Source organism: Podarcis filfolensis (assembly GCF_964270895.1).
Source record: "Podarcis filfolensis genome assembly, chromosome: 6".
Classification (NCBI taxonomy): Eukaryota; Metazoa; Chordata; class Lepidosauria; order Squamata; family Lacertidae; genus Podarcis; species Podarcis filfolensis.
Genome location: NC_139609.1, coordinates 17417260 through 17444587, shown reverse-complemented (window position 1 = coordinate 17444587; position 27328 = coordinate 17417260). Strand labels below are relative to the sequence as shown.

General features: G+C 44.1%; 2 long non-coding RNA genes across 5 annotated transcripts in view; one reads left to right on the top strand and one right to left on the bottom strand.

The window, feature by feature from the left end:
- LOC310765449 overlaps nt 1-4948 on the bottom strand; it is a 57647-nt gene extending 52699 nt beyond the window's left edge. For both annotated transcript variants that reach the window (XR_014549595.1, XR_014549596.1), the window contains exons 1-2: nt 4803-4948; nt 2750-2842 (exon numbers count right to left, since the gene is read on the bottom strand). This is a non-coding gene — a long non-coding RNA (uncharacterized lncRNA). The remainder of the gene's footprint in view (nt 1-2749; nt 2843-4802) is intronic.
- Nucleotides 4475-27328, top strand: part of LOC310765440 — a 30554-nt gene continuing 7700 nt past the window's right edge. Inside the window, exons 1-2 of one of the 3 annotated variants that reach the window (XR_014549582.1) lie at nt 4475-4790; nt 6565-6661. This is a non-coding gene — a long non-coding RNA (uncharacterized lncRNA). Of the gene's footprint in view, nt 4791-5396; nt 5471-6564; nt 6662-27328 lie in introns of those variants that run through there. The other 2 variants (XR_014549583.1, XR_014549584.1) reach the window with 2 other exon arrangements.

Here is a 27328-nt window from a genome sequence, read left to right as displayed (position 1 = left end):
ATCTGTTCCATTCCTGCATCAGTGTGATAATTATTTATTGTTCAAGTCTACACACAAATCACGTATAAATATGGGCTTTAAACTAATTTTCTCCCGAAACGAACTTTTCTAAACAGCTTGCTTTTGCATTTGGCTACCTTTTTGCCCGGCGTGCTCTGGTCCATGGGGTCACGAAGAGTCGGACACGACTAAATGACTAAACAACAACACCAACACCTTTTTGTTGCTAGCCAAGATCTCTAATGGAATATTAGGAAGTGTAGTACCAGGATGATCTAAGAAAGCATCTGTGGAGGCACAGATCAGAATTCAAAAGAATGAATTCCTCGAGCATCCTTAATTCACAAGAAGATTTATATATGAAGATTTGCAGTTTTATAGCCCTATTCAAAGGGTTCCAGATGTGTAACAGCTGAATTGACTCCTTCATCACCAGTGAACTTTCCATCTTCAGTCAAATAAGTTAAAACAATGTAGGAAGAACAGAAATGTTAACTGTGGAAAATGAAAGTTGCCCCATCTCCTCTCCCTCATATTCTGTAGTCCTATTAATTTTCTTTATGCAACCCAGGTGAGTCAAGAGAATCCATTAGCTGTGGGCACAAAGTACTCTAGCACAAACAAACAAATCACATAACGCGCACATAAAAGTGAAAGACTGCCTTTGTGTCCCATTCACTTATATCACATGCAACACAAATCACAACCAAACACCATTTGAGCTATTTTCCTACTGAAAGGAAGCATTCTACAGAAAACCAAATGGTGGAACAGGCTTCAACTATTATAGGCTTAGTACTGCCCCACCCCCTCCAGCAATATGTCTTTATGGCAATATATCTCCTTTTACTTACAACAACTTTACCTCAATGTTGCAGCATTTGGATTCTCTACATCAATTACAAGCAGAGGAAACACGGAGGCAGCAATCTAGGGAATTGGTTCAGCCTGGACACTGAGTTCCAGCTTCAAGGGCTTTCTGGCGGTTCCCTCATTGCGAGAAGTGAAGTTACAGGGAACCAAGCAAAGGGGCCTTCTCACCTTGTGGAACACCCTCCCATCAGATGTCAAAGAAATAAACAATTACCTGACTTTCAGAAGATATCTGAAGGCAGCCCTGTATAGGGAAGTTTTTAATGTTTGATGCTTTGTTGTGCTTAATTTTCTTCATCATTTAACAGCTGAAAAAGTTACATGGCCCAGCCTCACAACTAAGTTTTGACAAGACCAATGCCCAACTATTGGAATGAAATTCTTCTATAAACTGCCTGTCTCTTAATCCTGAGCTTTTGTTTGATATCCCTGTTTGTTCGTTAGACTTCTTAAAACAATTTCCCCTCAATTATTGCAAGGTGGGGAGCTCCTTTTCCTATTTAAAAGACTAGCAGAGAATGTGAAGTACAGAATCTGTTGCAAGAGACCTTAAAAAAAAATAAAAATCTGGATGCATCCAGGCAGATTTCCTTTTCTCTGTCGGGATGGTATCCAAAGAAAATGATTAAAAATAAATGGCCATCAAGATCCAACCCAGGTAATTCTTCTTTTCAGTGAGAGCAAAACCTCAGACGTAAAGATAGATACAAATCTCTGAAGGGTTGTCATAGTAATCGACGCACCAAAAGTAATATTTCTTCAGCTGGAACTTTTTTCTTCCTTTTTTTACAAGAGAAGAAGAAAAATGATTTGAGTTTCTAATCACAGCAGGAGACTTGGATGGAATGGGAGGTTGACTGTCTTCCTCCACAACCACCTGCTTTTGAGACAAGAAGAGAAAATCTTGCACAATGCGGATGATTTCAGAAAGCATTTCAGTGTGGTTCTTGGGTGCTGGCTTTACCTGTGATGTTAAAAGAGATAGAAAATCTTTTATTTCCTGGCGGGGCACCTTACTTTTCTTTTATGCCACCCAAAGTGAATGGAGCGAAAGAGTGCTGGAGAGACTGGGACACAATTTTTCAATCACTCACGAGTTTATCTGGTGACTTTGAGCTAGCCACTCTCCATTGTTCTAGCCTACCTCACAGGGCTTGTTGTTGTTTAGTCGTTTAGTCGTGTCCGACGCAGTTTGGTCAGACTCATGCTGGTAGCTTCGAGAACACTATCCAACCATCTTGTCCTCTGCCTTCCCCTTCTCCTTGTGCCCTCCATCTTTTCCAACATCAGGGTCTTTTCCAGGGAGTCTTCTCTTCTCATGAGGTGGCCAAAGTATTGGAGTCTCAGCTTCAGGATCTGTCCTTCCAGTGAGCACTCAGGGCTGATTTCCTTCAGAATGGATAGGTTTCATCTTCTTGCAGTCCATGGGACTCTCAAGAGTCTCCTCCAGCACCATAATTCAAAAGCATCAATTCTTCGGCATACTGAGAGAATAAATAAGGTAAGTCCCATGGACTTCTTTGGTGAAATTGTTAGAAAGTTAATATGATTTACATTTTTAATCTGTTTGCCATCAATGAATGTCTGTGCAATGGAAAGCACAGAGGTTTGTGTGAGGTGTCACCTGATGACTAAGATTGGGAGGAAAAAAGTGTATATCTCCAGTTCAAACTAGGAATGTACAAACTTTCCCCAATCCATTCTAACTATCGTTTGTATCCAGTACTTTTAGTTCTGCTGCAATTGTATTATTTTGCACAAGCTTTTGTTCCGTTTCAACATACACTGATGTGGAACTATACCTATTTTTTATGTAACATAGCACCCAATGCACACATATTTCTCAGTTGTCAACAAATATTTACAGATCACTTACCTTGCTTGTGTGTTTCCTTTTCCAGTTCATAAATTTGCAGTTCGCAGGCCTTGTTAGTCTTTGGTAGCAAAAGCAACAGAGTCCTGTGGTGCCCTAAAGACAAAGTGAATGAAGGGGTTAATGGACCATCACAAAGCCATCCATCCAAAGTAATCCTAACTATGTCTACTCAGCTGTCAGTCCCATTGAATTAAAGAGGGCCAAGGTAAGTCTTGTTAGGATTGCAACCTATCTGGGTGGCTTGATTTCATTCCTTCCTTCATTTTCATTGTAGGCTGCTTTTCTACAAAGAAATCATGCTCAAAGCAGCTTACAACAAAGAAACAGGGATGTATTAAAACATCATCATCATCATTTATTATTTATACCATCTGGCTTGGTTTCCCAACAGAATATTCATAGAATCAATCATTAAAAACTTCCCCAAAGAGGGCTGCCTTCAGATGTCTCCTAAAAGTTGGATAGTTGTTTATTTCCTTGACATCTGATGGGAGAGCATTCCACAGGGGGGTGTCACCACCGAGAAGGCCCTCTGCCTTGTTCCCTGTAACCTCACGTCTCACAGGGAGGGAACCGCCAGAAGGCCCTCACCGCTGGACCTCAGTGTCTGGGCTAAACAATGGGGGTTTATGACCAGGGTTGCTGTGCGTAAGAGAAACCTGGTGGACAAGCAGCGGCAAGATCTGGCCCATCTGCTTCATCCAACCAAGTCTCTGTTACACATGCCAGATCAAGTCCTCCATCCACGATCAAGTCACGGATGGCAGTGATCTTATGAATAATTGACGTGGCATTGCACAGCAGCACCTTGAGGTGATTCCAGTATCTTTCCGGTCAAAACCAGACCCAGAGGCAGGGATAGTCTTCAAACAATGACTAAACCTGCCTCCTCGGTAATGACATGGTCTGGTCTTAGCGTAACTCCTCCTCCTGCCCGTGATCACTGAAATCGGGTGTCCCAGTGCATTCTCCCCCTGTGGAACCTGCCCCAGGCAGCTCTGACCACCTCTTCTTCAGAACAAAGTATAAACAATAGAATAGCCAACAAAACAGTGGGGGGAAGGGGAATACAATTATACCCAAACTGTCAGGAGTCTAGGTTCTCAGCTGGATAACATAGTAAGCGTAGGTCAGGCACGTCCAACTCCCAAGGGACTGTGATCTACTCCCAGTATTAAAAAATTGGCAGTGATCTACCCATTGTCATTGCCCAGAGTTCTTGAGCTTTTTTTGGGGGGGTGCAAAACAATTTCTAAGCTTCTTTTAGGGATCACCACAGAACACCCCGCAATCAACCTGTTGCATCCACACAATCGACCAGTAAATCATGATCGTCCTGTTGTACACGCCTGGTGTAGGTAATTAAAAAGGAGCATTATTGCCAAAAACAACAGGTAGCTCCGGATGGTTTAAACAAAGCATCCGGCATCATTACTCAGATGATCCTTCTAAAAAGTCATTCTGGGATCTACAGAAGATATTCAACTTACGACTCTCATGTCTTTGGTTTTTCTTCCTGTCTAGCAAACCCCCCCCCCCATTTGCTGGCTTTTGTGACTTATTGGCTTAGCTCCAACCTGATCTGGTTCCGACAGACTATCTCCTTGCCTGTTCGTGCCTAATTGATCTTCCAGAGAGCTTTGGCTGCATTCCAGGCCGCTCTCCGTCGTTCCCTCGGCAACCGGCATTCCAATGCCCGTGGCAGTTGCACTGGGCACTGGCCGCTGTTCAGCTGGCTGCAGATCTAACTCTCTCTGTTCTGCAGCTGGCTGTGGAGTTTCACTAGGAGCTGGCTCATTCCCGACAAAAACTAAACCAACCCGGAGCCCCAACCAAACATCCAACCCACCAGGAACAGAGCAAAAAAAGAAAAATGCCACCGACTGCATAAGAACATTTCTAAACACATGGACAGTTGGAGCAGGGAAGCAACAGCAGAACACCCACCCACCCCTATCACTTCCCCAGGATTTCACTCCAGTGAGTCCAGCAATGGGCCCTGCAGTCTTCTCTGCAGCAGATGGTTCCTTGGCTTCCCAGGGTAAGTAAGTACCTGGAAGTGTGAGGGTCTGGGCCCCACCCCCTAGGCCGGCTGGTGAAAGCCTTGGAAGGGAGCAGGCCCTGCAGTCCTCCCCGCTGCAGATAGCATTGTAAATCAACCGGAAATGGAACATCTGAAAAAAATACTGTACTTTTCCATGTACAGTGGTACCTCGGGTTAAGTACTTAATTCGTTCCAGAGGTCCGTACTTAACCTGAAACTGTTCTTAACCTGAAGCACCATGTTAGCTAATAGGGCCTCTTGCTGCTGCCGTGCCACCGGAGCACGGTTTCTGATCTCATCCTGAAGCAAAGTTCTTAACCTGAAGCACTATTTCTGGGTTAGTGGAGTCTGTAACCTGAAGCGTATGTAACCTGAAGCATATGTAACCCGAGGTACCACTGTATAAGACTAGGTGGTTTTTTTACTCAAAAATAATATTAATAAACGGGGGTCATCTTATACACGGGCAGTACGTTGTGGGGATGGGTGATTGGTTGTAGCTGCGAGCCACAGCATGTCAGTGGTGATTTGGTGGGTGATTGGTTGCTGCGGCAAGGGCTGCCGTGGATTGGGTGCCACTGCGGCAGTTGGGCATTCGAATTCCGGCTGCTGTTGGCGAGTGGACAGACGGCAGTTGGCTTCTGCGACACGAGCGATTCTGAGCGTTTGTCATCCGGGTTAGTGATTTTCTGCATCCCCCCAAAAAAATAGAAGCTCAACAACTCTATTTTCTTAAATTTGAGTCCCCCCAAATATACATGAAGGCGTGTTATACACGGAAAAATATGGTACATTCCAATACTATAAATATAACAAGATTACAGTGGTACCTCGGGTTAAGAACTTAATTAGTTCTGGAGGTCCGTTCTTAACCTGAAACTGTTCTTAACCTGAGGTATCACTTTAGCTAATGGGGCCTCCTGCTGCCGCCGCACTGCCACCACCCAATTTCTGTACTCATCCTGAAGCAAAGTTCTTAACCTGAGGTACTATTTCTGGGTTAGTGGAGTCTGTAACCTGAAGCGTCTGTAACATGAAGCATCTGTAACCTGAAGCGTCTGTAACCCAAGGTACTATTGTCCTTAAAAAGCATGTAGTACCCAACAGCAAAAATAACAAGGGAATTTCTTTTTAGTCCTAGAAACACCCCTCCCTTGATGTTCCCCATTGTCCGTCTCCTTCAGCAGATTCTTATAAGGCTTCCAAAGCAAAGGGGGGGGGGGGGAGCTAAAAACACCCATCACAAGATGTTGCTTCATGAGGTTTTCAGTGCAAGCTTGCCGTCCTCTCGCATTCTCTTTACTCAAGCATCAGGGAGGGACCACTTAGCACTCAAAATTTTGCTCGATGGCCTGGATTATATGGATTCCTGTGGGCAAATCACACTTTTTACAGACGCTTTCCTTTGCTCCCTGTACTGCCACTGAACCACATATAAATCCTTCTTTTAATTGTGCATTTTATTCCGGAAATGCATATTCTATACAGGAAATGGTCGTGTGTGTTCATCTGCTGAAGTATAACATTCATGTTAATTTATGTTGAAATGTTTGTAGTAAAGGGGTGGAATTCAGCACTGTGCTATTTTAAAGCAGGTGGGTGGAGGCACAAGCTATGATCATGTTGCTACACGATTTGATAGAACAAATCCCAGTTTTTCTCTCCCCCCCCCCCCCGGTTCCATGGCACATCTTTAAAATTATGCAATAGAACAATTTTGTGATAATCTTTGGAAAAAACATATATTTCTTTCCTGACCATTCATTTTCAGATAAGACGTTTGCATGAGAATTATGTTGCACATTTGATATACATATCTTCTCCAGAGACGAGTTTAATCCAGGGCTGCCAGAACTGCACAAATGTAGGTTAGTCACAAATATCTGAAATAATTTGAATGAAAAATTGATGGCTGTCTGGTAAAGAGTTATAGAAATAACGGAAAAAGAAATATAGGTTAGCCTAGACTGATAAACAATCTACTTTTTCTCCTCCACAATGACCCCCCCCCAAAAAAAAATAACATAAAAATGCTTACATTGGGAAAGAAAGAAAAAGTTTCCTGATTCCCAAAAGTAAAGCCACCCTTTCGTAGGAACAACTTCCAGAGAAAACTGGCAACGAACATGGTGCCAGCAGAGATTCATAGATGACCTATGTGTATGTAAAAGAGTTTGCATGCATGCTTTTCCAAAGCAGGAGTTCATACCACCAAAGATATGAGGAAAGCCACCTTTAAAAACGAACAGCAGCTTCTCTCACCGGCAATAAGCTTTCCATGCTGTTTTTACTGCAGAAGTCTTGCATGAAGTGACACACAAAGTTCTGATGGCACATGCCATCCTCCCATGGAGGACCTTAAGGTCCATAAATAGCAACACCCCAGAGGTCCTGGGCCCTAAGGAAGTTAGATTAGCCTCAACCAGAGCCAGGGCCTTTTCAACACTGGCTCCGGCCTGGTGGAACGCTCTGCCTCATGAGACCAGGACCCTGCAGGATCTGATTTCTTTCCCCAGGGCCTGTAAGACGGAGTTGTTCCACCTGGCCTTTGGCTTAGAATCAGTTTGATTCCCTCCTAATGTTTTAATATTGTACTTTAATCTTGTTTTTTAAATTGTATTTTAATCAACATGTTTTTATTATTGGTTGTTAGCTGCCCTGAGCCCGGTCTTGGCTGGGGAGGGCAGGGTATAAAAGAAATATATTATTATTGTTGTTGTTGTTGTTGTTGTTTTGTTGTTGTTGTTGTTGTTGTTGTTATTATTATTATTATTATTATTATTATTATTATTATTATTCTACTGTAACATAATCCCACTTAACCTAAGGTTACCAGACGTCCCTGTTTCCTGGGGACAGACCCCGGATTTACAAATTAGTCCCCTGACAAAATCCATCTATTTAGTAGGAAGTCGAAAAGTGTCCCTGGATTCATTGGAAAAAATCTGGTAACCTTACCCCCCCCCCCCCGCCAAAGAAGCTGCATTCTAGGCCAAATTAGGTCCTGGAACCCCTTTGCCCACGGCTGGTGAGGAGCAATGGTGGGCAAGAGTTTTTGCACATGTCATGATCTCCATGGAGCCCCATGGGAGTGGGAGGGAGTAGAGGCTTCCCACACTGGAGTTCAGGAGCATTTTGCCCCATGAGCTTCCCACCCACCCTTAAGTTAGCCTTCACTGTGCTATTTGGGTCACTGGTAGACTAGGGCTGGAAACGATTCCTCTCCTCCCAACCAGGTTTGCACTAGGTTTGGGTTTCCTTGCCTTTCCCCCAGTGAAAATTATGAATTTCTTTCGTTGGGTGGAAGATTGTTGTCTTTGTACAGTTGCTGGATACATATTCCCTCATTCCCTTTCATTGCTGCCGCCACCATGTGAACATGGGGCATTAGTGTTTTGAAGAAAACTGTAGATTCATTTCAGTGTTTGCGAAGAGCAGCTTCCATTCTTCTGTCTCTTGATTATGGATCTGTATGTAGATCACTTGGGGCATGTTGGAAATAATAATAATAATAATAATAATAATAATAATAATAATAATAATAATAATAATTTATTATTTATACCCCGCCCAGCTGGCTGGGCCTCCCCAGCCACTCTTGGCAGCTTCCATAGAAACCAAAAATACAGTAAAATATCACACGTTAAAAACTTCCTTGAACAGGGCTGCCTTAAGATGTCTTCTGAATGTCAGGTAGTTGTTTATCGCTTTGACATCTGCTGGAAGGGCGTTCAACAGGGCGGGCGCCACTACCGAGAAGGCCCTCTGCCTGGTTCCCTGTAGCTTTGCTTCTCGCAATGAGGGAACCGCCAGAAGGCCCTCGGCGCTGGACCTCAGTGTCCGGGCAGAACGATGGGGGTGGAGACACTCCTTCAGGTATACTGGACCGAGGCCGTTTAGGGCTTTAAAGGTCAGCACCAACACTTTGAATTGTGCTCGGAAACGTACTGGGAGCCAATGTAGGTCTTTCAAGATCGGTGTTATATGGACCCGGCGGCCGCCCCCAGTCACCAGTCTAGCTGCCACATTCTGGATTAGTTGTAGTTTCCGAGTCACCTTCAAAGGTAGCGCCACGTAGAGTGCATTGCAGTAGTCCAAGCGGGAGATAACCAGAGCATGTACCACTCGTCTCAGCCTACGTACCAGATGGAGCTGGTAAACAGCTGCCCTGGACACAGATTTGACCTGTGCCTCCATGGACAGCTGTGAGTCCAAAATGACTCCCAGGCTGCGCACCTGGTCCTTCAGGGGCACAGGACCATTCAGGACCAGGGAATCCTCCACACCGGCTCGCCTCCTGTCCCCCCAAAACAGTACTTCTGTCTTGTCAGGATTCAACCTCAATCTGTTAGCCGCCATCCATCCTCCAACCGCCTCCAGACACTCACACAGGACCTTCACCGCCTTCACTGGTTCTGATTTAAAAGAGAGGTAGAGCTGGGTATCATCCGCATACTGATGAACACCCAGCCCAAACCTCCTGATGATCTCTCCCAGCGGCTGCATGAAAATGTTCAAAAGCATGGGGGAGAGGACAGAACCCTGAGGCACCCCACAAGTGAGAGCCCAGGGGTCTGAACACTCATCCCCCACCACCACTTTCTGAACACGGCCCAGGAGGAAGGAGCGGAACCACTGTATGACAGTGCCCCCAGCTCCCAGCCCCTCAAGGAGGTCCAGAAGGATGTTATGGTCGATGGTATCAAACGCCGCTGAGAGATCCAGCAGAACTAGGAAACAGCTCTCACCTTTGTCCCTAGCCCGCCGGAGATCATCAACCGGTGCGACCAAGGCAGTTTCAGTCCCATGATGAGGCCTGAATCCCGACTGGAAGGGATGCAAATGGTCCGCTTCTTCCAGGCGTGCCTGGAGTTGTTCAGCAACCGCTCGCTCATTCACCTTGCCCAAGAATGGAAGATTTGAGACTGGGCAATAGTTGGTCGTGGCCGCATCTAAAGATGGTTTTATAAGAAGCGGTTTAATAACCGCCTCTTTCAGCGGGTCTGGGAAGGCTCCCTCATGGAGGGAAGCATTCACCACCCCACAAAGCCCATCGCCCAGTCCTTCCCGGCTAGCTTTTATAAGCCAGGATGGGCAAGGATCCAGGAGACAGGTGGTTGGTTTCACTCGTCCAAGCAGCCTGTCCACATCCTCGGAGGTAACAGATTGGAATTGATCCCACTCAACTTAACTAGACAAAACTCTAGCACTCTCCTGCCCTGGCCCTGCTCCCACGATGGAGTCTACTTCTTCCCGAATCTGAGCGATTTTATCTGCAAAAAACTTTGCAAAATCATTGCAGGAGAACATGTGGCCCGTACTGGGCCCCGATGTTGCAGGTGGTTCCGCTAAATTGTGAACCACCTGAAAAAGTCTCCTGCTGCTGTTTTCTGCAGATGCAATAGAGGCGGTGAAGAAATTCTTCTTCGCTGTCGCTATCGCCACTTGGTAGGCTCGACGTTGAGCTCTAACCTGTGTCCGGTCAGATTCGGAATGAGTTATCCGCCACCGGCGCTCTAGCCGTCTCAACGATTGTTTCATTGCCCTCAGATCCGTGGAAAACCATGGGGCTGTCCGGGCTCCATGCAATCGGAGAGGGCGCTTCGGAGCCAAACAGTCAATAGCCCTGGTTAACTCCACATTCCAGCGGGCCACCAGGGAATCAGCTGAAAGGCCATCAACATGGGATAAAGCATCCCCTACCACTCTCTGGAAACCATTTGGATCCATTAAGTGGCGGGGGCGGACCATCCAAATTGGTCCCACCTCCCTGCAGAGGGGATGGGTCGCAGAGAAGTCCAGTTGCACCAGGAAGTGATCTGACCATGGCACTTCTTTCATTTCGCTTTTACTTAGTGTCAGATCACCAACATCCATAGAGGTAAACACCAGGTCCAAGGCATGTCCACGGCTATGGGTTGGGCCAGACTTATTCAGGGACAGCCCCATGGAGGCCATGCTTTCCACGAAGTCCCGAGCGGCCCCTTGTAAGGTCGTGTCGGCATGCATGTTAAAATCCCCTAGGACGACCAAGCTAGGTGTTTCCAGGAGAACATCCGCCACGACCTGAAGCAGCTCGGGCAGGGAATCCTTGGTGCAGCGGGGAGGTCGATACACCAAAAGGAATCCTGTACTGCCCCTATTGCCCAACTTCCAGAACATGCACTCGGAAAACTGGGTCTTCCCAATAGGACGCCTGGTGCAAACTAATGACTTCCTAAAAATCACTGCAACCCCCCTCCCCGCCAACATGACCTGGGTTGCTGTGCGTAAGAGAAACCTGGTGGACAAGCAGCGGCAAGGACAGGCCCATCTGCTTCATCCAACCAAGTCTCTGTTACACATGCCAGGTCAAGTCCTCCATCCATGATCAAGTCATGGATGGCAGTGGTCTTATGAATCATTGACCTGGCATTGCACAGCAGCACCTTCAGGTCATGTGGGCATCCCTTGCTGATTCTAGTATCCATCCGGTCAGGACCAGACCCGGAGGCAGGAATAGTCCTCAGACAACGACTAAACCTGCCCCCTCTGTAATGACATTTAAAGCATTAAAATCTATACCATGTGGGGATAAGGCCGTTCAGAAAATAGCTACCCTCCTCTCTCAATATCACCCTAAGACACAGTAATAAATTGTTTACTTCTCCTTTTTCCCTGATGCCTGTCTGATGCTTTCCTTCCTCTTTGCTAGCTTCTCCTCCTTCCCCGCCAGTTACTTCCCTTTGCTCTGTTTTCTTTCCCCCGTCACCCCTTCCCCCTCCCACATCCTTACCCAAGCAAGTGATGATACTTCTATATGGGAGCCACTCAACTCTCATCCTTTTGAGGCGACAGCCATTTTAGAATCCTCCTCAAATGCATTGCCCAGCATCAAGTTGGACTTCTGAATTTTTGGGATTCCAAAATAACCACTGCCTCATGGGGCTAGAAGTAGAGCTCATATAGAAGCACAAGTGGCACTGTGGTCTAAACCACTGAGCCTCTTGGGCTTGCCGATCAGAAGGTCGGCAGTTCGAATCCCCATGTCGGGGTGAGCTCCCATTGCTCTGTCCGAGCTCCTGCCAACCTAGCAGTTCGAAAGCACGCCAGTGCAAGCAGATAAATAGATACCACTGTGACGGGAAGGTAAATGGCATTTCCATGTGCTCTGGTTTCCGTCGCGGTGTCCCGTTATATCAGAAGCTGGCCACATGACCCAAAAAGCTGTCTGTGGACAAACGGCAGCTCGCTCGGCCTGAATGCGAGATGAGCCCAACCCCATAGTCACCTTTGACTGGACTTAACCATCCATGGGTCCTTTACCTTTACTAGAATTGCCATCATCCACTTGAGTGACAAACATGCAGTAAAATCCCATTTTACAGTAAGTCTTTTAAAAAAAGAAATGCAAAAGGACCCGTGCGGATAAAACCAATCTAAAAGAATGTAGGGTGGGAACATTTATTTGTGTTTTTATTTTGAGCATGCATGTGTAACGACTGATGGTCCAGTGCAAGCATAGCTCGGCAATTCAATTAAAGTGCCATTTCTAGAAACTCACACACCTGCTGATTTCTATTTATATTTAGGGATAATTAATAAACTACCCTGCAGAGAGTGTCTGTCGCAGATGGGAAGTAAGGAAAGGCCACGTTTTCACTAGAATGGCAAAGCCATACCCGACATTCCCCTTTGATGCTGAAACCAGGTCTGCTGCCAGGGCAGAGGTTGCAGATGAGGAAATATGTTCCCCATTTCCCTTGCTGTCAGTGATTAATCTTACTGTGGGCAGTACTGCTTTGCCCCTATTATATTCTGAAAGGTTACAGTGAGTTTAATAAGTCTTCTATCAAATGAAAGCGGTTTCAAAACAGGAGAAAATACTCAAATATTCTCAACACAAAGAACAAGCAACCACTCCCACCCCCAATTTACACGGGGTTATGTTCTGAGCTACTGCAAGAGCCATTGAGACAACCTTCAAACACCCTGTTCCACCCCTTTTCTGTGATGTTTTTGTGACATTTTCGGGTCACTTCTGTGTAAATTGGGTGACTGAATCATCACAAATGATAATTGTTTGCATGGGCTCGCCACCTTAGCAAAGAGGATTTTGGAGCCCTCACAGCCTGAACAAGACTAGTCCAGCCAAGCTTATTACAGGGATGTGAATATCAGGCTTTTCTCTTTCCTTCTAACATGTGCTACTGTGAATGGAACAATGAGACAGGCCCAAGCCGATTTTTCTCAGATGCAGGAAATTGTTTTCCGGTTGCACTGCTCATTTTTTCCATGAGTGTGCTGCTTCTGCTGCCACCACCAGGACCACTACCCCTTCCTCCAGGCCTCACTCTAGCAAAAGCCAAGGGAGTGCTTCCTCAGAACAACGTGCTCGTGAGAGTGCCTGTGGCACTGTCGGTTTCCACAACCACTAGTTTAAATTTAAGGGAGGCGGGGAGTTGAAAGTCACTGACTAACTTAGTAGTTCCAGTTACAGATAGGTAGCCGTGTTGGTCTGCCATAGTCAAAAAAAAAAAAAAAAATTAGAAAAAATTTTTTTTACTTACCAAAGAATAAACGGACATAAATCGGACATCAAGAATCACAAGACAGAGAAACCAGTAGGAGAACACTTCAATCTCCCAGGACATTCTATACAAAGTAGCTGTATTACTACAAAGGAATTTCAGAAATAGACTGGAAAGAGAAGCTGCTGAATTGCAACTCATTACCAAACTTAAAACCATGGAGACACCTGGTCTGAACAAAGACATTGGATTCTTATCTCATTATACATGACAAAGCCATTTTTCACCTTCTCACCCCTTGCTTTTTCCTGTAAGACCTATTGCAGTCGTTAAGAGTCGTCAACAGGCTCATCACAGCTATCTGCCAATCACCCATTCCCACCACCCTTCTGAGTAATACCCCTCCCCACCTTCTCACTATATAGAAGGATCTGGCAACTTCTGTTTCAGTGTATCTGAAGAAGTGTGCATGCACACGAAAGCTCATACCAAGAACTAACTTAGTTGGTCTTTAAGGTGCTACTGGAAGAAAAAATTTTTTTTGTTTGTTTTAACTTAGTAGTGTTAAGCTTACTTTCTAAATCTATAGCATTTTCATTGCTAAGGCAAACCACACCAGGGCACGGGGGGATCTCTCAGCTATCTTACCCAGAATGCCTCACTCTGAGGGAGACCGCAGCTTCTTCAAAGGCCATCATCACTTGCTTCAGAAACGGTGACAGCAGAAACAAGGGACAGAACCCCCACATGCACTCGCCGCATGTTGGCTTAGGGCAGGCATCCCCAACCTTTGGCCCTCCAGATGTTTTGGCCTATAACTCCCATGATCCCTAGCTAACAGGACCAGTCAGGGATAATGGGAATTGTAGTCCAAAACATCTGGAGGGCCAGAGGTTAGGGCTTATAGTAAGTAGCATGGGGAGAGTGGTTCTGGTTTGCATACATTTTACTGGCTGAAACTTTATATACTGAGCTGTACCCTAACCATTGTTTTCTCCCTTGTCATTTTTAATGGCATACACATTGGCACCTTTGGAGCCCCTGTGTTAAGCCCTGAATGAATTCTCAAAAGCTTGTCTGTGGTGCAGAGTGTCCATCCATAGACTCAATAAAGCAGACTCCATTAATCTTATCAAATTGGTTCATGTGGAATTGTACTCTGAAGTGTTTGTTTAAAACAGTGGAGTGTGGCAGGGGGAGAAACCTCTGAATGCCTCAGTTTCTGTGGAGAGATATCTTTATCGTCAAGCCACTTTCTCTAGAGTAATCCTGTTGAACTCAGTAATGCTACCCTTACGTAAGCAATCTGGAGGTTGCAGCCTACAGTGTCTGCTTCCACTCTTTATTAGGCCAGGGTCCCTCATCAGTATTCCTTCCTGTGCTCGTTCCTCCTTTTAAGACAGTTTCTTGGAAGTCTTCACAAAGGACAGTTACACAGTGTGCAGGCAGCTTGTTCATCTTTGGATTCTGTCCACCTGGCCTGCCCCCCTTCCCGCCCACAGAAGCACAATGGGAACTGCACAAGTTCGGCTTTTTTCAAAGCCATTCTCCTACCTGTGAAAGAGAAAGTCGGATTTGCCAATGTTCCTTTTCAGTCTCCATCACAACTGCCTTGCCTCTCCATCCCCCCTCCTTTTATTGTGGCTGCCTCTGACACTTAGCCACATCGTTCTGAAGTTGTTCCTCTTCTTCCTCTGCCTTGTTGTATTCGACACTTTTGGCTTTTCGAGATAAGGGCATCTTCTGAGCTGCAGCAGCATCCCATTTGCAGGAGAGAGCCTTGCGGAAGTGTGTGCAGTGCGGAAATCATATCCACTCAGCTCTGCACTCAGAAATGGAGAGACTTTGCTGGGTCACTCAACAAAGCTGATCTCCACCCCCCTGGCAAAAAATGCACTCTCCCCCCCCCCTTCATCCTTTGTTTGCAGGAGTGTGGGGCGTGGGGGTGATTGTACATGTTCTATTTTCCTTGCTACCACTTGGTTCAATTGATCCACCTAACAACAATGGAGAGAATGCTATTCTTATGTTTCTTTTTTTGGATCAAGAGAACCAGTGTTGTATAGTGGTTAGAGCAGAGCTTTCCCAACAGTGTGTTGTGACATGTTAGTGTATTGGCTGCAGCGCATGAATGTGTTGCATGATTGCTCCCTGTACTCCTCCTGAGGCTGGAAAGGGCGCTGTGGTCTAAACCACAGAGCCTAGGGCTTGCTGATTGGAAGGTCGGCAGTTCGAATCCCCACGAAGGGGTGAGCTCCCGTTGCTCGGTCCCTGCTCCTGCCAACCTAGCAGTTCGAAAACACGTCAAAGTGCAAGTAGATAAATAGGAACCACTCCGGTGGGAAGGTAAACAGTGTTTCCGTGCGCTGTTCTGGTTCACCAGAAGCGGCTTAGTCATGCTAGCCACATGACCCAGAAGCTGTACTGGGCCAGTAAAGCGAGATGAGTGCCACAACCAGAGTTGTCCGTGACTGGACCTAATGGATAGGGGTCCCTTTACCTTCACCTTTATGCTAGTAAAACTGAATTACTGTGTCGTGAAATGATGCATATCTAAAAAGTGTGTGCATTGCCATGATCTCAAGGTAGCTTACATTATTCTCCCTTCCTCCCTTTCTCCCTTCCTCATCCCATCCCTGAACTCTTCTTGAATCAGGGAACTGCCTCCCCCCCCCCCCAGATCCAGATTCTCTCTGGCCTCCCTGTTCTTCATGAACAAAGATCAACACTCCCCATTGGTAGAAGCACTGGTGGCATCCATCCCATGCTGTGAGAAACAGCAGCCGTCATCTAGGCCAGAAGTGTTTTCCCTTGGTGACCCCTCCATGTGTTTGCAAGGTGTTTCTTGTCCTGTCCAGAAATGCACCATGTTGGATGAAGTCAACTCTAGACCTTTTCAACATAAATTGAATAAAACCACTTAACCCACTGAAAGATAGATATATTTGAAAAATAAATATTAAGGGGAACAATGCCCATTGTTAAGCAAGGTAGCTAAAGTAACCGTGTCATGTCCTCCATTGTGACACATCCCCCTGCTGAGTGACTTGGCTGAGAACTTTGGGTAGAGCAACTATTTGAGGTTATTGAGTGAGAAACAAGTTGGATTGGGTGAATTGTGTTTGCTGAAAAAAAATGCAGATTTCTTCATCACGCTTGTAAGTAGGATCTCTTATTCTTTCCACAGTCTGTTTCTTTTGCTATCCCTTAAGATTTAGAAACATAGGGAACCAGGTCATGGTTAGAATTATTTTTAAAGATTGTCCTCAGGGCCCCCTTAGATGCTTTGAGGGAAATGGCTTGCAGTGCAGAGATAGAGTATCGAGGAAATAACTACAATCCATTTCCTGACCTTCTTCCTTTTCTTCCCTAGATGTTCCAGTCTGCACAGGATGAGAGAGCTGCTGGCCTCCAGTTGCAGCTCCATCAAAATCCATCCCCTGGACTGTATGAGGGAAGAAAGCGTCATAGTAGATGGAAGGAGGATTAAATTAAGAACGATTTATGTGAGACCGAGGGACCAGGGGATGGAAGCCACCAGTGTTTCCACCAGTGGTGAGTGTTGATCTTTGTTCACGAAGAACAGGGAGGCCAGAGAGAACCTGCCTGGCTGGGGGGTGGCGGGGGGGGGGAGGCAGCTCCCTGATTTAAGAAAAGTTTAGGGATTGGATGAGGAAGGGAGAATAATGTGGGCCACTTGGAGATCCTTGCAGCAATAATAAATGAAAATATTAAGAATCTTTTCTGTTCTTTTCTCTTCCAGGAAGCGGCAACAGTGAGGCCAGCAGCTCAAGCTGAGCTTTCCCCACCAAGGCCCGGTTCCCCCTTCCCCAATTAAATATTTTTCCTTCTATTCTAATGAAGGTTGTATTACAAATATGCTAGTCTTTTGTCATGTTAATGGAAAGAAGAGGAAGAAGTCCCAGCAAAAGAAGAATGGATACAAAAGCTTATGGAATATGCAGAAATGGCAAATCTTACCGGAAAAATAAAAAAATCAAGATAACAAACTTTTTAGATATTTCTTATTAAAATGAGAGAGGAAGTATCAATTAAAAGAATTTAAGGAATTATCATGCTGTTTTACAACATGGATACCATATCATCATTTGGACCAAGTATTTAAGAAAGATATGATATGAGGGTTTGGGGAACAAATATCACAACTGGAGAGAGATCTGTTAGAATGTAATGTAAAAGTGCTGTCTAAAATGTATAAGATATTATTGGAATGGGAGACCAAGGATGAGCAAGTAAATTCCTCAATGATACATTAGGCAATAGATACTGGTTATAATATAGATATGGGAGCATGGGAATGATTGTGGAATATGGATATAAAACTTACAGCATGATAGAAAATTATATGAAAATGTTATATCAATGGTACCTAACACCGAGTAAATGGCAAAAATGTATAAATCAAAATCAAATAAGTGTTGGAAGTGTAAAGAGAAAGAAGATTCTTTTAATCATATGTGGTGGTCTTGCAGTAAGGTTAAAGCTTACTGGAAAATGATATATAATGAATGGAAAAGGATATACAAAATAACTTTTATTTTTTTAAAAAACCCAGAAGGTTTTCTTTTAGGAATTATAGGGACAGAACTACCTAAATTGTATAGAAATTTATTCATGTATGCAAATGGTTTATTGAATATCTAGAAATAAACTGTAAACAGATAAGAAGATTGGCAGGATTATTGTAATAACCTGCAGTTTTATAAGAGTATTTAAAGTAGCTGAATAAATGAGCAAATAAAGATAATTTGGATATGCAGAAAATATAAAAAACAAATTTAAGGAATTGCAGAAAGAGGGGGAAGGAAGTCAAGTTTTGAAATGTTAAGATGATTGTAAAATTATTGAAATGTATCAAATTGAAAATCATAAAAAATAAAAAAGGAATGAGGCACAACAGAGACTGCAGTTTCTTCTCGATGTATGGTTTGTATAAAACTGAAAACCATAAATAAAATATATATAAAAAAGAGAAAGGCAGGGCATTCCTATCAGCATTCACCTGCACAGTGCTGGCTGCCCCCACGCACCTTACCCCTTTTCCGGTAAGCTGCAGTGATGCTGCTGCCAGGAAACTTGCAGCTAAGGCACCTCTTCTATCAAGCTCTTTTATTACATTGTTGTTGCTGTTTTTTGCCCAGCTTTCTGTCCAAGGAGTTCAAGATGGCATATATGGTTCTCTTCCCCCTCCTCATTTAATCCCCATAACAACCCTTTGAAATAAGTTAGGTTAGATGCATCAGATTCCTAGAATCGTACAGCTGGAAGGGACCCATCCCATCTAGTCCAACCCCCTGCAATGGAGGAATCTCAGTGAAAGCATCCCTGACAGATGGCCAGCCAACCTCTGCTTAAAAACCTCTGAGGATGGAGAGCCCACCACCTCTCGTGGGAATCTGTTCGACTGCCAAACAGCTCTTACTGTCAGAAAGTTTTTTCTACAAATGTTTAGTTGGAATCTCCTTTCTTGTAACTTGAAGTCATTGGTTTGAGTCCTACCCTCCAGAGCAGGAGAAAATAAGCATCCTCCCTCTTCCATGTGACAGCCTTTAAGATATTTGAAGATGGCTATCAGATCTCCTCTCAGAATTCTCATTCCCAGGCTGAACATACTGTGATGGCCTGGGATTCGGACTCGGATGCTGAACCTGAGGGATCCCAGCCTGCACAGGATTCCCCACCTCCAGAACCAGCTGAGCTGGGGCTGGGGCATGAGCCTGAAGGGTCCTCACCTGTGCTGGATCCTCAGGTGCAGGCACCAGCTGAGTCTGCTCTGGCTTCTGAGGTGATGGAGGACCCATTGCCTGCAGGTGCTCCACTCTCAGCCCCGTCAGAGGAAGCTGAGGTTGCCTCTGGGTCCGGTAACCCTCCAATCTCTCCTGAGCTGCAGAGGCTCAGGGCAGGGAGGCGGAGGGAACTAAGTTCCCGCAGGAGGAGTGCTCGCCTCCAGGCCAGGAGAGGCGAGTCACCAGAGAATCGGGGCCACCCTATGCCTCAGGCCGATAAAAGCCGGCCAGCCCCGGTCCCAAATTGCTGGAGGAACATTGTTGATTGCTAGTTCCTGCCTGAACCCTGTCCTGCTTTCCTGCCTGAGCTACTGACACGCCCTGGCTCCCTGCTTGCATGTCTGTTCCTGACTTCACCCGACTCCCTGCTCTGCACCCAGTGTCAGCTACTACGGACTGCCTTCATGTTGCACCTTTAACCATGGACCAGACTTGGACCCCGCCTCTTGGGTAACCCACGGGACCAGCACACATACCCAGATCCTTCAAGCGTTCATCGTAAGGCTTAGTTTCCAGACCCTTGATCATCTTGGTCACCCTCTTCTGCACATGTTCCAGCTTGACAACATCCTTCTTAAACTGTGGTGCCCAGAATTGGACACAGTATTCCAGGTGTGGCCTGACCAAGGCAGAATCGAGTGGCACAATTACTTCCCTTCATCTGGACATGATACTTCTGTTGATGCAGCCAAGAATAGCATTACCTTTTTTTGCTGCTACATCACACTGTTGACTCATGTTAAGCTTGTGATCCACCAAGACCCTTAGATCCTTTTCACTTGTACTGCTAGTAAGCCAGGTGCCCCCCCATCCCATATTTGTGAATCTGGTTCTTTCTGCCTAAATGCAAAACCTTACATTTGTCCCTATTGAAATTCATTTTGTTAGCTTGTGCTTGTCCATTAAACTTTAATTGGTTTAATATTAAGTAAACGTCCAGTGCGCTTCCAACGCCATAAATCTTATCTCAGCAGAGAATTTTGTGCAGCGGTTGAAGAAGGCAGGAGAGTCAGTACCTTTCAATGAAGAATCCTGGAGCAAGCACTTTGGAACTCAGGAAAAAACTTTATTTACAAAAGAAAAACCCTGGCGATAAAGCACACATGCTTTTATCTCCCGCATAAAGAAACTTTACTCTAAACTTAACTCATATCAGCAAACACGCCCATGGCCACAAACTGAGTCTGCGAGTCAGGTCAAGGGGGGAAAACACACGGGTGAACTGACTATTTATACAAACTAACTCACATTCCTGGATGCTTAATGACTTCCAGCTGCTCAGTGATTAGAGTGACTTGTTACCTCTTAACCCTTTAGTACCAACAGTGCTCAGTTCTCCAATCTGTTAATGTCATTTTGAATTCTGATTCTGTCTTCTGCAGCATTAGCTCCCAGTTTAGTGTCATCTGAAAATTTGATGAACATCCCCTCAGCTCCTTCATCCAAGTCATTTGTAAAGCCATTGAACAGCGATGCGCCCAGGACATAACCCTGTGGCACCCCACTTGTGGCTTTCTTCCTAGAGGACAAAAATGTCCAGGAGGACATTCCTTTTTTATAATTTACGATTTTCAATTTTATACATTTCATAAATTTTACAATCATTTTAACATTTCAAAACTCGACTTTCTTCCCCCTCTTTCTGCTGTTCCTTAATTTACATATATATATTTTCTGCATACTCCAAAGTATCTTAATTTACTCATTTATTCATATAGCCTTGTTGACCAAAGTTCACTCCAATGTGCCCATCGGGTCAAAAGGTCCCCAGTACCCACAGGCCATGCCTGACAACAGTGACTAAAAGATGCCCACAACCCATCACTGTCATCATTTCTGAAATCTTCTCACCTGTCCAGACTACATACCAATTACCCAAATTGAAGGAACATCACTCCAACAGACCACATCACTCAACAGTGTGGAGTAGGTGAAAAAGAGAAAACCCAGAGCAAATTAGAGTTTCCCAAAAATATATCTACTCAGCCCCTGGAAAGCAGAAGACTAGCTTGTAGGCCCACACTGAAAAAGGACGAGAGGGTTGTTGCTGATTAAGAAGGGAGAGTGCAGGGCAGAACAGATTTACATAGTCTATCACCACCTTTCCCCATTGAGAAATATTGCCCTCAGGCCATAACATTCTCCCATAGGAAAATATTGCCTGTACTTTTTTTCTAGGAGAGGAGGAGTGTGACAAATTCACCCCACCCATAAATGGGGGAAAACACATCACCAGCTAATAATAATAATAATAATAATAATAATAATAATAATAATAATAATAATATTTATACCCCACCCATCCGGCTGGTTTTCCCCAGCCACTCTGGGTGGCTGCCAACAGATTAAAAACAGAATAAAAACCACACATTAAAAATTTCCCCAAACAGGGCTGCCTTCAGATGTCTTCTAAAAGTCAAATAGTTGTTTATGTCATTGACATCTGATGGGAGGGCGCCACTACCAAGAAGGCCCTTTGCCTGGTTCTAGGGGTACTCTCCTCAAATCCATTGGCTATGTAGCTACAAAATGATCACACAGCCCTCGAGGGGGGGGGATTGATTACTTTTATCCCTTATCCTTCATCCTGCAATCCCTTCCCTCCAAAGAGGCCTGAACAGTTTACAAGACTCCTGTAAAATTGGAGAACTCCTCTTAAAGATGGGGATACACAGCAACATGGTGTTAAGTCTCACTAATTTTTTATTTGTTAGCTCTTTGAGAAATAATATACATGGAAGGAAAGCCTAAGCATTATTAATATAACAGGGTTTTACTGTATCTTGGCAAAGTCTTCCCTTGAATATTAGGGATACAGGAGTAAAATGTCCATCACTTAAGGAGAAAAAATTCACCTTTCCCTTGCTAAAATGTCTATTACATACTATAACTTGTAACAGATTAGTAATTCAAAGTGTGTTTAAATAGGATTAGAAATTGCATGTTTGTCATTGTTATTTGGTTATATTTCCTAGCCATGTGTAGTATTGATTCAACTTTATTACAGAATCTATTTGAAAGCACAGCTATGGATTTTTGATATTTGTTTAGTTTTGGGTAGGGAAAAATGGGTGAATGTGTTTAAGCAAAGCATTCTTCCATAGCTTTCTCTCACACAAAAATTAATCTTTCTAAAGCAGATGAAAATTAGCATTTTGGTTTGGTTCAGACTACTAATTTTCCAGTCATCTTGACAATGATGATGTGAGACTCAACTTTGTGTTTTGTACCTTTATAAAATGTTCATCCTGCTCCTGGGATAAGTCAGTTGTCGCCTTGCTTCTATTCCACCTCCAGAAACTGTTCAGTTGGAAGGAAACTGATTCTCTTTTGTCTGGTATGTCTCAAATTGTTGGATGAAATGTTTTTCATCTCCTGTTATTTATTTATTAACAGCCTCATACTCATCTTTGCTTGGGAATTCTAAGAAACAAAAAAATGCGGCTCTGGAAGATTTAGTCCACCATATTGATGAAAAATGGCATCCAATTTTATCCAAACATAGATGAAAACCTGCTCCTTTATTTCAGGAACTTTCATGCAATATTTAGTAATGATATCTTAACAACAACAAATTTCCAAAATATAAAGCAGATTTGTTTGTTTATTCCTCCAATCTGTAGAACATCCATCATGCCATTGTGCTCCCAGGGCAGTTTCTAAAAATACACAAGCAGTAATAATGCATAAAATTATTGAGACGAATCCTATTTTTTCAGTGCTTTGCAGTGCATTTCTCCAGAAGATACACATATTAACCATAAAATGCACATTTTTGTGCACACTTGTTGCACACTACTTTGCAAATTCCAGAGATGTGTGAAATCTGATCAGGCGCTGAGTTCCAATCCGCAAGCAAGTTTGAAATTGTCAAATTGGATCAGTCGGCTGCAAAAAGTGCAGACGATGAATGCTTCTTCCTTTTCTATCCCAAGCAAAGACTTGAGCAGTGGTTCCTGAGTCTTGGACTCCAGGGATATAAAAGAAAAGAACTTAAAATAAGTGTTGGAACTGTGTTGCAAACAGAGCACACAGTTGGTGCCCCTCTATGGACAGAAGGCTTTTTGATCCAAGGGAGTGGAAGAGGGATTGAGAAGTCTTTGCCAATCCACCTTCCACTGATTTGTAAGAGCTGGCCTTGACACCAGACTTCTGGATGGGATGGGCAGGTTAAATGGGGGGAAATGTTGGTTCAATGTGAGCGATTTTTTAAATTGGGGTGGTGGTGGTTGAGTTTTTGTTAATGTTGCTCACTAGCATTTATATGGCTGGTATGCCCCCCCCCGATGTAAGCTTATATGAAATATTAATATATTATATGGTTTCCCTTCTTCCCCCCCCCCATGGTATTATGTACTAAAGGTACATAATGTGGGTGGTGCTGTGGTCTAAACCACTAAGCCTCTTGGGTTTGCCAATCAGAAGGTCGGCCGTTCGAATTCCTGCGACGGGGTGAGCTCCCGTTGCTCTGTCCCAGCTCCTGCCAACCTAGCATTTCGAAAGCATGCCAGCGCAAGTAGATAAATAGATACCACTGCAGCAGGAAGGTAAACAGTGTTTCTGTGCACTTTGGTTTCCATCATGGTGTCCCGTTGCACCAGAAGTGGTTTAGTCATGCTGGCCACATGACCCAGAAAGCTGTCTGTGGACAAATGCCGGCTCCCTCAGCCTGAAAGCAAGATGAGCGCTACAACCCCATAGTCGCCTTTGACTGGACTTAACCATCCAGGGGTCCTTTACCTTTACCTATTACCGGTATGTACTGTATATTGTTCTTTGCCGTAAGTCACAAGGAGACCTTCAGGTGACAAGCAACTAATAAGTTTGATAAAGAATAATAAAGAATACAGACACAGCTGTTCTAGAACATTGAGCAAGTCTAAAAGCCGGTCACAAAAATTTCCTCAGTAGTATAACAGTTGAGGAGGGCCCTGATGCTTGCTGCACCACCAATAATCTGACAAGTACAGAGCTTTTGAACTGATTCAAAGTGATGTTTCTCACTCACACATGCAAATTCCCACACTTGATTTTCCTGCCATCCATTACGCAACACATTCTGTGTGAACGTGCCCTAACAGCCTGATCCCAATGAGGTAAAAAGGGAATCAGACTTACTCCAAAGAAGTCTGCATAGGATTGCCGCCTGTAGGTCTACTTAGCTGTTCCAGAAGCGAAGAAGTGGGAAAGGAATTAGGTGAGAACAGCTCCAATGCATAAAAATAGTGTAATTCTTTAAAAGTCAATAAGACACTCTCCTTTATTTAAGAAGTGAGAAATATTTTTTAACGGCGGAATGCTTCAAACAATTCTACCTATTAAAAAGCCATTAAACCCGGGGAGGCACAGAAGCATATCCACAACAGCTGTTCTGAGGAAATACTTTGTATTACGAACTATTATTGGAAACTGAAGGTCAAGTAGAACAACACTGTTCACATGAAGTTGTTTTCCTTTTTGTTCCACCTCTCCCTCTCTCACACAAAATGAACAAGACTTTATTCTTTTAAAATGCATCAGATGAAGGGAACATTGGGGAATACACAGTTGAGGCAAAGTCAGTGTGACTATAATTTTGAGGATTGATGGCGGAATAGAAAACGACTTAACACAAAATCCATATAACACACTTCCCTATGGATATATATCATCTGAAAAATGGGGAAGGGGGGGTGAGATTCCCCCAGTATGAAGGGGACATGAAAATGAATGCTATCATTTAGTTTAGTTATATAACCTAATGGCTTAAAGTGTGAAGCCTGTGGGTTTGGCTAAGGAAGCACTTCTGATCATAATTCAGGAAGTCAGGTTGCTACCAGCTCCTTTTAGGGAGGTTCAGCTGAAGCCTTCATTATACACGTTTAGGTGTTAGAATTCCTGCTCCATGATTGCAGTCATGGGATTTTTGTCTATCACATGATGGTATATGTTTTGACTCCACAGAGTGGGAAGTGACGGAGACAGGATGTTTGTGTTACTGTGTTCCGTGAAGTGGGACTATTGTCCTTTGTTCTTTTTCTCTTTGCTGTCTGATGCTAGAGAGAGAAGGAGCCATGTTGCAGTGCTCCATGTGTGTTTAGTTACATATAAACAAAGTAGGTTAGCCAAAATGCTGAGTTGCTGAGGTCTGTCACGCAAACTGTGCAGACTCTGCGGACCCTAAGTGTGCCGGTGTCTGTTGGCATCAGTCACTGTGATGTTCAGGCAGAAGAAAGCTTTTGAAGCTCCCGAACAACTGACCAGGAGGGAGAGAACATGCCAGTCATGTATGTGTCTCTACCAGGGTCCTACTCGAGTGTAGGACGAGCTCCTGACATTAGGCACCTGGCAAAGGTGTTCCTCTTTAACCAGGTCTTTGACTGATTGACACCTAGTGCCATTTTAAAATGTGTTGAGGGGGGAGGTTACTTGTTTGTTTTTGTTTTCCATTTCATTTATTTATTATTATGCATTTTGTGTTTTTATATTGTGATTTTATGTTTTAACTGCCCTGAGACCTGCGGGTATATGGCGGTATACAAATAACAACAACAACAACAACAACAACAACAACAACAACAACAACAACATAATAATAATAATAATAATAATAAACCACCCCCTACTAAGCCCAGTATGGATTTCGTTGCATCAAGGCATTTCCCCCCTCCTTCTCACTGATTCTATGGCAATGGTGATCTTGGGCGTTGCGCTGGGCCCAAAACCTAGCCTCCAATTTCTCTCATGAAAGATGATTCTGTTCTTCTGAAAGACTCACATGGCAGTTTAGAATTTCCTTACAATTCTGTGAGTCACAAGGGCTGTCCCAGAACACTAAAGGCCTCATGGTTCTAAAACTGCTGAAATGGCAGGAACATGGGGAAGAGGTGATGCATTGGTGAGACTCCCTATCCTCTTCTTCTCTCCCCTGTAATGGCAGAGTTTGTAATTGGTTGATACTCCTTTAGCGATAAGGACCTGGTAGTTTGAGGGCTACCTGACCTGGGCAGTTTCTTAGGCCTGCTGTTTCAGTTATGGCAGAAGGTCTTAGAGGCTCCTCTGAATTTTTGTTAAAATGTTTCCCACTGCTGGTGCCTGTTCCTGGGCCAATAAACTGTTCATACTCTATGCCTTCCTGTCCACTGATACCTCTTCCTGAAAATCCCCACTGCTTTCATTTCTCCTTGGAAAGGCATCAGCTCAGAGTTTTTGCAGGGGTTGATCTCAGAGGGGCTACATTCATATGTTTATGCAGATTTAAATGCATCACCCATCCCAAAGACTCAGGTGGGCTTTTTTCTGCTCCGCTTCCTCGCATTGTTGCTTTCCTGAATTAATTTCTGAATCTTATATCCAGGCTGAAATGAGAAGAACAAGAGGAGAAGGAAGAAAGAACACCCCCCCCCCAAAAAAAATCTGCACTTGCCCTGGGCTTTGATGTATGTTATATGTAAAATAACTGGACTTGTTCTGCACTACAACCAAGTTATCAGTTATGACCACCGAAGCATGCTGTAGCTGCTGAGCGTCAAAATCCCTTTCCATGCTTGCATGTGTTCGCGTTGACAGCTTGGCACCTAACAAAAGACAAGTAGGCAAGCTTCAAATTAGACCATTTGTTCCCCTTTATTAACGAAGCAAAATAAAAGCCCCCCATTGGCAGGCTGCCTGTATAAGCTGTCCCTTCAGCACCACATAGCATAGGCATTAATTAAACCAGTGACTTCTCCCTACCCTCTCTCTGTAATAAGATGCAATGATGCAAGTTAAAGTGAATTTTCTATAAAGCTGACCCTCGCCCTGGTATTTCTAAGACATTGCGATTTGCATTATCGATTTTGTTAAATGAAGAGAGAGAGAAAAAGTTAGCTACTTGTGGTCACCTTGACTAAATGTCAAAGTCCTTAGAATGCCACTGACAAGAGAGGGAGAGTTTATTTTCGAATTCTGCATGCATTCAAGCTAAATGAAGCCACTGGTATCAAAACAAAGTCCCAGATCATATTGCATTGTGATGCTAGTATATTTTAAAACCTTCGTTTACTGTGGACATACCAATTATGTACACCAGAAGTTACTTTTGCAGTTGTTTCTCTTTCCCCAGCAAACTGCAAAATTATATTTCTCTCAGCATATTCATAGCAGCTGCTTCATACAACAATTCACACGATAGTTTGAGGAAGCCATGACAACATACTGGTGTTTGTTGAATTTCTCTCTTGCCTCCTTCCAAGCAGCG